Genomic DNA, 15,188 nt, shown 5'->3' on the forward strand with positions numbered 1-15,188 from the left:
TGATTGCAAATATCTACAGTACAGGTACCGTAACACTGCCATTTGCCTGCACAGCTAGGCCAGGGCATAAGAAAATGAGCTTAAGTACAACTGTACATGCTAGTGAATTATAGCAGGTAAGAATGAATCTGTCTGAAACCAAAGCAATCCCATTGGCAAAAAGATTGGGACCCAAAATTCTCAACTTTCCTCATTCCGGTTCAAACAGAGTTCCTAGTCTCATTGGACTACACAGTGGATTGGAGATATTTGGTTTTGTGGAAGGATATCCACCTAGGTAGCGGTACAAGAATTTTCTCTGCAGGCAATGTGAAAGCAGATTAAGATAGTCTAGGGATGTGAAAAGATATTAATTCAAACAGTGTGAACATGTACATCCTCACCTTAGCCACTGACTATTCTTTGTGTTAGGTTACATCTGAAACCAATGGAGCGATTTGATCCTTGCCAAAATGAAAGCATTCGTAATGACTACATGTCGTTTTCCACTTTAAGGTCTTGCCAGCTTTCAGAGTGGCATAATCTTTATGGTTGGCTGATGTTGTCTTTTTTCTTTTCAAAGACAGAATAATTTATGGTCACTCTTATAACATATTCATTGAAGCATTAGCACAAGTCTAACAAAAAGTTGTGACCGGTCATATATATTTTCCACTGTTTTAAATATGTAAAATTGGAATTTTTCACCATGATTTACAGTCAAATGAAGTGGACAGTTAATAGGTAATCACAACTGCCCTTCATTCCAGAGTCCTTGAAAAGGGTAAAGCCAATAACTAGGAAACTTTCCAAGTACAACGATAAATCTCAGACATGAAACACAAAGGCTGAGGAATAAAGCACTTATTATTTCGTGAGAGTATTATGTATTGATCTTTACATGGATATAACTATCCACACTGTCCATATACTAGTGCATATTTCCATTTTCTGCATTGATATTTTTCTAGGCTGAATAAAATCCAGACTGTGTTAATGTGTATTGGGCATGGAATTATGAGCTGAAATCTATTACTTTAAAGTGCATTCAGAGTTTACTCCCATGTTGATTCTAAGAACTTCAAATATTCAACTCCAGATATGGTGGAGATCTTGCAATGTGGTTTGGAATCAGAGTATGTTTGGGAGATTTATCTGGGTTATTTGGGTGGTCACTCCGTGATTAAAGACCTTGTAAGAGATCTCAGATCTGCTTTATTCCGTGTCCAGTTCCAACTGGCTGTGCATAACAAGAGTTTCACAGCACCCCATGCAGACTGTCGGGGAAGTTCAGCCCTTAAAGCGGTGGTCCCCAGACTTTTTACCTTGTGCCCCCCATTAGCCGTGTCTGCACCCCCCCCCACACACACAAAACCGGGAGCCGAGCCACAGCTCTGGGAGGGGGAGGACGCAGACAGGTTTAAGGGGGCCAGGGCCACAGCTGAGGGTGCAGGCAGGCAGCCAGCACTCCAGGGGCAGGCAGGCAGCCGAGGTCAGAGGCAGAGCTGGGCAGTGCTCCCTCCCCACCCTCTGGGGGGGCTGGTCCAGGCCCCAGCCATGCACCCTGAACATTACTCAGTGCCCCCCGTAGCGGGGCATGCCCTACAGATTGAAGACCTCTGTCTTAAAGGCACAGTTGCCCATACCAGAGAACCTATTCCCCTGCTCGCCCTTGCTCATCTTGTGCCTCAAGCTGAGGTGGTGGGCAGCTGAGGCTACACACTAGAGCTGAGTGACATTTTTGAGACAAATAGTTTATTTCATGAAAAATACAGTTTCAGATTGACCCAAAACTATGAAAAATGAACCAAGCCCCCAAGAATACCATGGCACTTTGTGCTGAAACCTGATCGTTGGACGGCTTGAACTGCTGTGTAGGTAAAGCTGGATGGTGGAACATGCCTACAATCTACGGCACGCTACACAGTGCACAAATACTCCTTTTGCCTCTTATGTCACCGCAGCCAGATTATTAAAGAAGTCAGAGTTAGAAACAGATTTTTGGCTGAAGGTTTTGTGGATAAGTCGTGAATCTATCATGGTATTAAATGAGACAGCAGAGTAGGCAGGGCCTGAGTAAAATGGATTTCCTCTGCTTTGTGTCACGCTACAATGAAGGCATTTTGCCTGATTTATAGAATCTGTAGGAAAATGGAACGGGCAGTAATACACATGGGACAGATAGGGGAGAACATGAATTCTAGCTGTGTTTTTAAGAATGGATTTGCCCTGATTTGAGTGCTTTTGTATGTTTGAACACGTCTCTATCTATGCCGGCAAATGGTGTGAAGCGCCTAGGCTCTGATTGATTAGCATCTGTACCTGTTGCTTGTGCCTGGGAACAGGATAACATCCCATTGTGGGTCATAGTGGCTTGCTAATGAATAAATAAATTAATAAACGAAACAGCCCAGCTATGGCACAGATACTGCAATGTTGCTAGAGTTGCCTGGCAGCCAGTGAGAGATGTAAGAGATTGAGAGGGACCTGAATGAATGAATGAATGGAATTCTTGGCTTCCATTCATGGGAGATCATAAGTGTCCAGAGTTTTGTGGCTTCTCAATGCAGACTCCACAGAGGAGACTGCAGACTGTTACCTTTATCAACCAACCTTGTAATGATATCAAAAAAGATATCAAGTTAGTTTGACAGGATCTGTTTTCTATAAACCCATGTCAATTGCCATTAATTATATCACCCTCCTTTAGTTCTTTATTCATCAATCCCATATCAGCTGCTCCATTATCTTGCCTGGGATCGATGTCAGATTGGCATAATTATTGAGGTCATCCCATTTACTCTTTTGAAATATTGGCACAACATTAACTTTCTTCCAGTCTCCTGGAGCTTTTCTGCGGTTCCAAGACTTTCTTTCTAACTTCAGCCATGTAGTGGTTGGCTTATGCCCCAAAGCAGGAAATTTTGTATCCTCAGGAAGTTTATAGAGTTGAGGATTTTCAACTCTTCCATATATCAGTCAATCAATTGTTCTGAGGTATGGAAGAGGTGTGAACACAGCATGTGATGTGAAGAGGATGTTAGTGGGAAATCAGTAGCAGTGAATAGCCTGAGGAAAAGAATAGTGGCTTTTTCTGATGGGTTTTGACTTTTGATACATTGCTGAGTGCGTTACACCCAATCTCAGATATATACACTTGGAATGGATTATACAGGTCAGGCAAGCTAAGATGCTCTCCTCACCTTCCCTCCCACCCTGTCCATGAAATGTTGCCAATTTGCATCTGAATGTTTCTGAAGACTTTTGAAAAATCCATTTAACTTCTCCCCACCTCACACTGTTATTTTTCATTAGTGCTGTTGCCTCTACGCTTCTGAATTCTAGCCAGGTCTGGATCCAGAAATGCTAAAATACCCCAAGGACGGCTGATCTCATGGTAGTTTAGGGCAGTTTAGAAACAGGAAGTCCGAGAAGTCTCATGAGGTAAGCCAGCTCATGTGAAACTTTTTCAGGCAAATTATGAAAAATCAAGATATTTAGAGAGGTCATATACAGTTTGTGTTAATCCCCAATCTGTGGCTGCTTATTCATTCCGAAGCTAAACTCCAGACCTTTGGAGAGTCGCCCACACTTGAGGACGGGGGGGAAGACATACCTTCTGCTGAAAAGTACCACCAACATTACATCTGTTGGCTATACTGGTGATTTCCTCTTTCTGTGGGTGTTACATCAGTGTCAAATGGTATAGGCAGGTGGATAATCAGCCCTAAAAGATAATGGGAGGTGGGTGGGGGGGAAATGGCCATTTTTAGATCGCCATTCATCTTGACTTTCGGCTCTGACCTAACAGATAAGACAAATAGAGTTTTCCTAGTCATAGTTTCTGATAACAGAATCATAGGGTCAGGTCCTCAGATGGTGTTTATTCCCATGAGGATCTGACCCATGATATAAATAGTAAAGACCTACACCCCAATCTTATAACCTCGTCTCCTTGTTTTAGAATTGGATGTACAGAAGTAACATTGCCGCAATATCCTTATGCACAGCCTCGTGAGTAAAAGATAGAGCCATACTTTACATTGCTTTTGCAGGAGAAACCCTCAGAACCCTTTTTTTCAGTCACCTACTGTCATTAATATTACTTAGTTCTGTGTGCCTTGTTTAAAAAAATCTGATTTTATTTTTCTTTCCTCCCACCAAAAATGTACATTCAACAAAGAATCAGACGTTTTCTGGAGGAATCAGCTGTATAGGAGGCTTTTACAACATGCATCAAATGGCTCGTGGCAGAACAGCAAGCTGCTCTGTACCATCCCAGCAGCTGGCAGAGTGAGTCACTGCTTCTGGCCTTGTAGTTTGGACCTTGCATGTTTGGGAAATAAAGCCCAGCCAAGTGTGATTGCAAGCTGCTATTAAGGCTTTATTTGTGAAACTGGTGCAGATGAGGTCAAATGTCTTTCCCTGTATTTTCATGCGGTACTTTCAGACCATTTTCAATAGGATCCCATTAAGCCCCTACTGTAAAGACACCTTACCTCCTCTACAAATTACCAGTTAATTACTGAACAATTTTTTACATTTGACTCTGCTTTTGAGTAAGACAGTGTGACTTTGAGCCAGAAGCAGCATTGACTAAAGAACAAATGGGGAGTCTGATCTTTAAAGGAGACTACAGGAGGTTCTAAGCCAGATGTGTACAGCCAGAGAGCTTCTGTAGCTATTTAAAATGTGCCATCCAGAGCCTAAAATTATTAAGAGGCATAATGGTTTACCCACCAGTCTCCAGACAATGGGAGTATTATATTATCCTCCCTTCCTTAAAATGTTTTCACTCCGTTATATATGACAAGATGGTTGAAAATGGGTTTATTGGTAACATTGACCCATTCAAAGATGCTTTGAGAATGAGCTGCCATGTGATATCTAGTCACGCCTGTGCAGGACCAGGTCTGAGGAAATGGGCCTTATCCAGTTGTCATTCCTCCACCAACTGCATGGTACATTGATGCTGCTCGGAGGGGGTGGAAACCCACTCTTGACCCACACAGTCTTTGTGAAGATGGTCCTGGCCTTGCTGAAGCCCCTGAGATTCCATGCAGTGTAAGGATCTGCTGGGCTTGAAATTTGAGCCCCCAACTCATTCTGCCCCTCTGAAGGAATCCTGTCAGGAAACTCTCTGTAAGGGGAACTGCCAGATTTTGATGCAGGTCATTCCTGCATAGTTGAACATGTAGCCCTAAATACAGCCTGAGGCACAGATTTTCAAACAAGTGATAATTGCATACCCAGCTTCTCTGAGACTTTCCCCAGAAACCAAGCCTTCTGGAAGTCACTGATTCACAAGCCTCTCATACAGTGTACAGACTCATAGAAATGTAGGGCTGGAAAGGACCTTGAGAGGTCATTCTCTTCCATCCTCTATGATGATACAGGACAAATAGATGTAGACTATCCCTGACGAATGTTTGTCTAACCTGTTATTAAAATCCTCCAGTGACAGGGATTCCACAACCTCCCCTGGAAACCTATTCCAGGACTTAACTATCCTTCTAGTTAGAAAGTTTTTCCTAATATCTAACCTAAATCTCCCTTGCTGCAGTATAAGCTGATTACTTCTTGTCCTACTTACAGTGGACATAGGGTTGCCAACTTTCTACTCCCACAAAACTGAACACCTTTGCCCCGCCCCTCATGTGAGGCCCTGCCCCTTCTCTGAGGAACCACCTCCCACTCACGTCATCCACCCTCCCTCACTCATTCATTTTAACCAGGCTGGCTCAGGGGGTTGGGGTGTGGGTTCCAGGGTGGGGCCATAAATTAGGGGTTCAGAGTGAGCGAGGGGGCTCTGGGCTGGGGAAGGAGGTTGGGATGTGGTGAGGGGGTGAGGGCTCCATCTGGGGGTGCAGGCTCTGCTGTGGGGCCAGGGATTTGGGGTGCAGGAGGGGGCTCCAGGCTGTGGCTGAGGGGTTGGGATGTGCGCAGGGGAGGGCTCTGGCTGGGGGTGCTGTCTCTGGGGTGGGGCTGGGGATGAGGGGCTTGGGGTGTAGAAGGGTGCTCCGGGCTGGGACTGAGGGGCTTGGAGGGCGGGAGGGTGATCAGGGTTGGGGTTGGGGTGCGGGAAGGGGGTGCAGGCTACAGGAGGTGCTTACCTCAGGCACCTCCTGGAAGCAGCAGCATGTCCCACCTCTGGCTCCTATGTGGAGGCACGGCCAGGTGGCTCTGCGGGCTGTCCGCAGGCACCACCCCTGCAGGTCCCATTGGCCATGGTTCCTGGCCAATGGGATCTGTGGAGCTGGCACATGGGGTGGAGGCAGCACACAGAGCCCCCTGGCTGCCCCTATGCCTAGGAGCTGGAGGGAGGATATGCTGCTGCTTCTGGGCGCCGTGCAGAGCCACGGCAGGCAGGGAGCCTGTCTTAGTCTCACTGCACCACCAAACGGACTTTTAACCGTCCCATCAGTAGTGCTGACTGGAGCCGCCAGGGTCCCTTTTTAACCCGGCATTCCAGTTGAAAATTGGACACCTGGCAACCCTAAGTGGACATGGAGAACAATTGATCACCATCCTCTTTATAACAATCTTTACCATATTTGAAGACTGTTATCAGATCCCCCTTCAGTCTTCTTTTCTCAAGACTAAACATGTCCAGTTTTTTTAAACCTTTCCTCTTTCAAAATCTTTTATTATTTTTGTTGTTGTCTTCTGGACTGTCTCCAATTTTCCCACATCTTTCTTACTATGATGCCCAAAACTGGATACAGTACTCCCGTTGAGGCCTCACCAGTGCTGAGTAGAGGGGGAAAATTACCTCCCATGTCTTACACATGCAACGTTCCTGTTAATACAACCCAGACTTATAGTAGCCAACACAGTGATGCAGTTGCAAAAAAGACTCCTATTCAATCTGTGGTCCAATATAACCCACAGATCTTGTTCAGCAGTATGCTTTCTAGCTAGTTATTCCCCTTTTTGTAGCTGTGCATTTGATTTTTTCCTTTGCTCTTGTCTTTATTGAATATAATCTTGTTGATTTCAGACTAATTCTTCAATTTGTCAAGGTCATTTTGAATTCTAATCCTTTCCTCCAAAGTGCTTGCAACCTCTCCCATTTTAGTGTCATCCTCAAATTTATAAGTCTACTGTCTGCTCAAGTATCCAAGTCCAGCGAAAATATTGAATAGTACTGGACCCAGAACCACTGCAGGACTTCACTAGATATGTTCTTCCTTTTTGACAGTGAACCACTGGTAACTACTCTTTCACTACAGTCATTCAACCAGTTGTTCATACACCTCATAGTAATTTCCCTAGTTTTCTTATGAAAATATCAAACGCCTGACTAAAATCAAAATATATCACATCTACTGTTTTCCCCTCTATCCACTAGGTCAGTGACCCTGTCAACGAAAGAAATTAGGTTGGTTTAGCATGATTCGTTCTTGACAAATCCATGTTGGCTTTTACTTACAACCCTATTATCCTTTAGCAAAAAACGAGGAGTACTTATAGCACCTTAGAGACTAACAAATTTATTTGGGCATAAGACTGGGAGTGGATGGGTCATTACACAAAGTAAAAACTATTTCCCCATGCTAATTTTTCCCCTACTGTTACTCACATCTTCTTGTCAACTGTTTGAAATGGGCCATCCTGATTATCACTACAAAAGTTTTTTTTTCTCCTGTTGATAATAGCCCACCTTAATTGATTAGTCTCGTTACAGTTGGTATGGCAACGCCCATTTTTTCATGTTCTCTGTGTATATATGTCTTCCTACTGTATTTTCCACTGCATGCATCCAGTGAAGTGGGTTTTAGCCCACAAAAGCTTATGCTCAAATAAATTTGTTAGTCTCTAAGGTGCCACAACTACTAGTCATTTTTTTTGCTGATACAGACTAACACGGCTACCACTCTGAAACCTATTATCCTTTAGGTACTTGCAAATCAATTGTTTGATAATTTGTTCCAGTATGTTTCCGGGTGTCAAAGTTAGGCTGACTGGTCTACAATTCTCCAGATCCTCTTTATTCCCCTCCACTGTTTTGGTTTTTCAACCAGCAATAAAAACATAAATAAAAAGGTATCCAGCTTCAGGTGGCTAATCAAAGATTTCCTCTGCAGTCAGAGTAAAGTATCACAATCCTAACAAACTGATAGGAGACAGAAAATGGGAAATTTGCACTAATTCTGAGAGCAAACTGGGGTAATGTCCCAATGCCAACTTCCATTGCGGCATCTACAAGAAATCAGTCAATTTATGGATGCTAGCCTGAGTGGGGGAGGTGAGGAAAGTTAGCACTTTATAATAATGAAAACTATTTAGCAAATGTATACAAACATGTATCTGTTTAATTGGATCCCTCTGTCTACGTACCCTTTGGGTGTCATTTGCCTTCTTAGTCTGTAAGCTCTTTGGAGCTGGGACTGTGTCTCTGTGTTTGTACAGACCCTAGCTTACTGGGGCCCTTACTTCAAGCTGGAGCACTGGGCTGTACTGGAATATAATAATATAATTGTTTTATTTTAGGGGTTGGCCTTCTATCACTTTTAAAGAGTGAATATACTGGTAAGGAAACCGCCATGTACAGTGGTATATAAATGTTTTTGCCAAGCTGACATAGACTTTATAGCACAGAGCAAGGACTGCAAATGCACTTACTTTAAAGCAGTGGTTCTCAAACTTTTTTTTTTGTGGACCACTTGAAAATTGCTGAGGGGCTCAGCGGACCACTTAACGATCTTTCCAAATGTTGTTTGTGCCGTTAGCTAACTATTGTAAAGCGCTTTGCATAAAAGTGCTATATAAAAAAACCCTTAATAATAATTAACATTTTTGTTCTACAAATAAAAGCACACAACTCATATTTTAATATCAGTAGTCTTACCTTTCTAATGCGATGGATGTGCCCTCTCTTCCCCGCTGTGGCAAGCCCCGAGCTGGGACTGGGAAGGAGGGGGTTCTCTCCCTCTCTCCCCCGCCATTGCAGTCACAGAGCTGGGAAGGAGGGCCGGCTCTCCCCTTGCTCAGAGTCACAGAGAAAATCTATGGAAGAGCGCAGAGCTGAACCCAAGTCTTCTCTCTCCCAGATTGGCTGTTAATCACTGCTCCATCTTTCCTCTGGGCTCTCTGGTACATACTTGTGAATATTTGCATTAAAGCCAATGAGAGTATTCATGTGAGTCAAATTTGCAGGATCAAATGAGTCTGAATTCGTATAGGTGTAAAAGTGTTGATATTTCCTCTCTTTAAAAAAAGAAAAAGAAAACCATATTACGATAGTAGCCTTGCCCAGAAATACTGACTTACGGTACTTAACAAAATTATCTGCCAGTAAAAACTCTGCACAACTTCTATTTTGGTCAGTGAACATTGCTAAGGAGTAAATTAATTTGTGAGAAATTCATAGGTCAGCAGAAAGTACTCTTGGTGCTTCAGCTGTGTATCCTGGAAGGGTAGTTTTCAAATCACTAGAGTAAACTCAGCATTTTGTGCTTCTAGCAGGAGAAAAATGATACAGTACTTCTCACTTAACCCACTTCCCCCAATACTTCCTTGTGTGACTATGTAATTAATAGTAATTAACAATCTCTTATTTCTCACATCATTGCTTAAGTAATTGTCATAGTAATAATACCCTTTACACCAGTGAAACTCCATTGGACTGACTCCTGATTTACACTGGTGTGATGGAGAGAAGAATCAGTATATAGCACACTCCAAGTAAGGATTCTAACATACTTTACCAATGTTAAATAATGTAGCCTCCCAACCTCCTTTTGAAGTAACTATTACCATTTCACAGATGAGGATACTGAGGAGGAGGAGGAGAAGACTAAATTCTGCCTTGATTTACACCCTATATAATACCATTGATCAAAAAAAATACAATGGGAGTACATCGGTGCATGATTTGTCCCTAAAGCCTAGATTTTTAGGCATTGCTGTGCTCAGCTTTGCAATTCTGAACTGATTTAGGAGCCTAAATCTCATTTTCAAAAGGGATTTAGGCACCTATGAGACAAGATCTCATTGGCAGTCAATGGGATTTAGACTAAGGGGCTGTCCATAAATTATGTGATGCACTGGAGGTGGGTGGATCCTTAATCTTGCATATTTGTTTTAGTGTTGCAAAGGTGGGTGGTGGGTCTAGAAAATCACCAAAAAATGTTATGTAATTTATGTACAGCCCATAAGTGCCTAAGTCACTTCTGAAAATCTGATGTAGGCTCCTAAATCAGTTTGGAATTGCAATGCTGAGCACAGCAATGCCTAAATACCTTTAAAAATCTTGGCCTAACTGACTTCCCTGAGGTCACAGAGCTGATGGTTTGATCTCACTTACGATAGTGTCAATCAGGAGCAGTCCCATGAAGTCAATGCAGGTACATAAGTGTATAAAACTGGCATAAACTCAGAATTGGGCCTCCTGATTCCCAGATTTGTTCCTTAACTCTTCTTCTCTCAATTGTCATTACTCTGTTTTCTGTCATGGGGAGACTCAAACAATGCACTGATGAAATCTTCAGGTGGTCATCATCTCATCTGCAATGACAGCACTTCTTTCTCAACCTCTTCACTGACTGGCCACAGATGCGCAATATACCTCCTTCTGAATACCACTTCCTTTGGCTCATGCTCACGTCTGAGGTATATGAACAGTATTCTCCACCCTGAACTCGTTGTCAGCGACTGTTAATCCAGCATGAAAGAATATCAGATTGTGGAGATTATCTGTTATTTCCAAGAAGCCCAGTACTGGGTGCTCATGGAGATGGTAAAATGCATAGAAAATGGGAGATCCAGGAAGGAGTCCAATTAAAAATCTATGGTATGAATTTGTTTGCTGATGTAACTCCATTAAAGTCCCTTGGAGTTATATCAACAGGAAATTTGGCCCAATATCAGTAAGCCTTCAATTAATAAGTTGATTAAAGGCTAAACTGTACAAACAGGATGAAGAACTGGTTTTAAAAAAAACAACAGATTTGTCTCTTCCTTCAAATTGGAACAAAAGGGGCTGAGTAGAGCACTCTTTTGGCAGTGTCTGCAGTTGGGAGCCACAATACAGAACTTCCTAAATCCTTCTCTGAGAACATCACCAGACTGCTGCCTTGCAGACCAGTAACAAGAAATAAGATGCAAGAGGTATCAATCTTCCACTTTGCAGAGATGTCTGATTCAAGTCAACCCAAGGCCCCCTAGCACACTTGGAAGCCTTCTGAGAACTGGAATGAGATCTTAAAAAAATAAACGGATGTTCAGTGTTCTCAGCTGTGAGGAGGCCATTACTGAGCACTGGAATATACTATTCTAAAGTCCAGCACCCAGCACGGTGCTCTATCCCTTCTGCAAAATTTGAGTGCCCTCAATTCCCATTAGAATTACTTTCACAGAATCAGATCTTAAATTGGCCATAATTAAAGATGTTAGAAGTTCTGCATCTCATTATAGTGATTCCATGAACTTGAGAAATTCCATCACCTGCTGGAATTGCAAAAATAATACTAGATTATTATTTATATTGTGCCATAAATGTATAGGATGCTTTACACACCTAGAATAAATCATACACTCTGGAAGGGTACTGTCATTCATGAATTTTGGATAGAAATTGTAAAATAAAAATAAGTTACCATAAAAAGCCCACTGTCCTTTTAAGTATCAGATTACAGATCTATCCTGCCCTCTGTATTTTAAATGATACTTCTGAAATGCAAAGTGCCTCCAGCTTAAATAGAATGTAGAGAAAAATTGCCCCAATATGCTCTAAAAAAGGAATTAAATTAACAAACTGGAAGAGTAAAACTCGGCCATCTGGTGCCGAATGGTTGATTCAATGTCAAACTCAGAAGCATATGAAAGAGTGACGTACAGTACAGACTACAGAACAGGGCAGATATTTTTGGTGACATCTGGATGCTTTTTATCAACTACAAACAAGAATTCCGGGGACAACAAACTGTTAGTAATAAGCACTTAGAATATCTACAAAAACAGAAAAATTAAAGCATAGAATTTGGCTAATAAGGATGTATATTTCTTTCTGGAAAGTGGGCCCCGTTAGCCAGATATAACAGACATTTTTGTATGCTGCACTCTGATTTACAACTTTTTTTCAGGTGCAGCTTCTGAATCAGCTCATCACTGAGATGATCTGCCTCTTACCAGTTCTATTCTGGACTGGTTGCATTCACGATATGCTTGATTATAATGGGCTTTGGATCAGGCCCTGTCTGAGCTCCAGCCACTTGCCCTCTTTAAGCCCCCCAGCAGAATGAGGCTTTCAGGTAGCTTATTTCTGCTGTGCCTACTTCTAATGGATTTCCTGCTACGGCAGAAATATGCAACATATTGGCTAGGTGTATCATATCTTCTGAGAGGGGCCCAGATGATAAGAGACTACTGTTACCAAATAATGGATTATTTAGTGGTAGAGACCTGTGCTTGGTGGTGAAGGTCCCAAATTCTAGGTGTGCTGATGACCTTAGAAAGTGGTGGTCCTTACAGGGAATTGAACTCCTGTGGATCCTCTTATAGACCCTCTTCCTGCTCTCACCTCCATCTTTTACTCTATGATTTCACTGGAAAATTTCTGTCTGCTCCTATTGACATAGCCTCTCTTAAGTGAATGTGAACCTAGTCAAGATTGAATTGAAGCCAAACTTTCAAACCCATGATTCCTGTGGGTTTGAAACAAGAACACAAGTTCACTCACCCCTACTGAGAGTCTCAAGTTTCCTAGTTTCCACAATATATCCTGGTGTGTCTCAGGCCTGAGACTGCAGAAATTAGTGAAGGAAAGGCAGTGGTGGATCCAATAGTTGTCAAGGCAAGCTTTCCACTACAATAAAAATACACTAGGCTTATATTTATAGGAATATAGATTCAGCATGGCACTTAAGCACATGCCAACTGTAAATACCAGAGTAGAAAGGGATTACGTGTGCTTGAAGTTAGACACATGCTGAATTGGGAATATTTTGTAACATACATTTCAATAAAAAGAAAAGGAGTACTTGCGGCACCTTAGAGACTAACCAATTTATTTGAGCATGAGCTTTCGTGAGCTACAGCTCACTTCATCGGATGCATACTGTGGAAACTGCAGAAGACATTATATACACAGAGACCATGAAACAATACCTCCTCCCACCCCACTCTCCTGCTGGTAATAGCTTATCTAAAGTGATCATCAAGTTGGGCCATTTCCAGCACAAATCCAGGTTTTCTCACCCTCCGCCCCCCCCCCCACAAACTCACTCTCCTGCTGGTAATAGCCCATTCAAAGTGACCACTCTCTTCACAATGTGTATGATAATCAATCATAATAATAATAATATAATAATTAATAATCAATCATACACATTGTGAAGAGAGTGGTCACTTTGAATGGGCTATTACTAGCAGGAGAGTGAGTTTGTGTGTGTGGGGGGGGGGGGCGGAGGGTGAGAAAACCTGGATTTGTGCTGGAAATGGCCCAACTTGATGATCACTTTAGATAAGCTATTACCAGCAGGAGAGTGGGGTGGGAAGAGGTATTGTTTCATGGTCTCTGTGTATATAATGTCTTCTGCAGTTTCCACAGTATGCATCCGATGAAGTGAGCTGTAGCTCACGAAAGCTCATGCTCAAATAAATTGGTTAGTCTCTAAGGTGCCGCAAGTACTCCTTTTCTTTTTGCGAATACAGACTAACACGGCTGTGACTCTGAAACCATACATTTCAATATTATACATACACACTGTAAAAATGACCTAGATATATAGGGGCAGATTGTTTATATAATTGAGGCATAGAATCATGCCTAAATTACGTATGCAATTACCACAATAGAGTACACAAATCAGGTAACTATGTAAGTACAAATGCATCTAACTGTCCATTTGCAAGTTCAATAGCTTGATTTGCACACGGCAGCAAAGTAATTGTGTTAATAAAGTCTATGAAAATCTGGCCCACAATGGATAAACTTACAATACAGTCACCCTAATGGTGGATCTATTTAATTCTGCAGGGCACGCCGATCGCATGCTAAGAGGTGATGCGGTATAAATATTTACATACTACTAAGATACCTCATGTTATCGCATACTCATGTAACTCAAAGGAAAATGTAAAAGTGAAACATTATTGCATCAGGTTGGAAAAACTCAGTACTGAATTGTACAGTCGTCATATTTAAACTTCACAATTGCCATCTGTAGGTATTGAATCTTACTCTGAGATTAGTGGTAATACAGTGGTAATGTTACTAGCATTGTCATGACAAAATTGCAAAGATGTTATTGTCCACCGCTCTAACAAGTTTCTATCGACTCCTTTCTTTCCCCAGCATAAAAACGCTAGTTTTGTTTTCACTTTAAGCTTTTGTTTTTCTTTTTTTTCCAGTGGTACAATGATTGAAGGCCATACTCCATGGGAGAATAATCCCAATACCTACTGACAAAGAATGTGGTTTCTATACTAATGTGCCACAAGGGAGCTCTCAGAGCAGGCTCCTTTATCTTTATTCAGGTGTTGTCTCAGTTAGGTTCCTTTCTGAGTTTATAGAGAGGACTAGATATCTAATTCTCATTTTAGACTTCGCTCTGGGAAACACAATAGTGATAGTTTTTCTAAGTAATGCTATTTACCAAGTTTGCTGTGCTGGGAGGAATTGAGGCTTATTGAACACTAGAGTGGACGCTTTTCTTCTTGAGGTGATGGCACGTCAGACTCCAGTGCATGCTTCTCACCTTGTTCAGGCCCAAATGTAGAACACAAGGTGGGACAGAGAGCCAATGAAAAACACAAAAATTATTCATGCAAGAAACTTAAAATACTCTCAAAAAGAAAAGGAGTACTTGTGGCACCTTAGAGACTAACCAATTTATTTGAGCATAAGCTTTCGTGAGCTACAGCTCACTTCGCATCCGATGAAGTGAGCTGTAGCTCACGAAAGCTTATGCTTAAATAAATTGGTTAGTCTCTAAGGTGTCACGAGTCCTCCTTTTCCTTTTGCGAATACAAACTAACACGGCTGCTACTCTGAAACCTTAAAATACTCTGGGATTCATTCATTTACAGTAAATAATTCTTTCTATAGCCTCAGTTCAGGTAAGTGTGGGAGTAGAACCAGGGACACAAGAGAGGTGTGGCTTGGAGTGGCTTCCCCTTAATAATTACTTGGGGCCTGATTCCGTTCTCATCCCAGTTTTACACCAGTATAATTTCAATGGGTTCAGTGAAGTTGCTCCTGATTT

The 15,188-nt window shown here is 42.0% G+C and overlaps 1 protein-coding gene and 1 long non-coding RNA gene across 3 annotated transcripts in view; one reads left to right on the forward strand and one right to left on the reverse strand.

Annotated features, from left to right (window-relative positions):
- Positions 1-9,283, reverse strand: part of CIMIP1 (ciliary microtubule inner protein 1) — an 87,378-nt gene extending 78,095 nt beyond the window's left edge. The window contains exons 1-2 of one of the 2 annotated variants that reach the window (XR_012641701.1): positions 8,831-9,283; positions 3,658-3,706 (exon numbers count right to left, since the gene is read on the reverse strand). The gene's annotated coding sequence lies outside the window, so the exon portion shown is untranslated. Of the gene's footprint in view, positions 1-3,657; positions 3,707-8,830 lie in introns of those variants that run through there. The other variant, XR_012641702.1, reaches the window with a different exon arrangement.
- The window catches only part of LOC141997279 (uncharacterized), a 181,211-nt gene that overhangs the window by 15,794 nt on the left and 150,229 nt on the right, over positions 1-15,188 (forward strand). The gene's annotated exons all lie outside the window — the stretch shown is intronic.

This window comes from Natator depressus, chromosome 13 (genome assembly GCF_965152275.1).
Source record: "Natator depressus isolate rNatDep1 chromosome 13, rNatDep2.hap1, whole genome shotgun sequence".
NCBI lineage: Eukaryota > Metazoa > Chordata > Testudines > Cheloniidae > Natator > Natator depressus.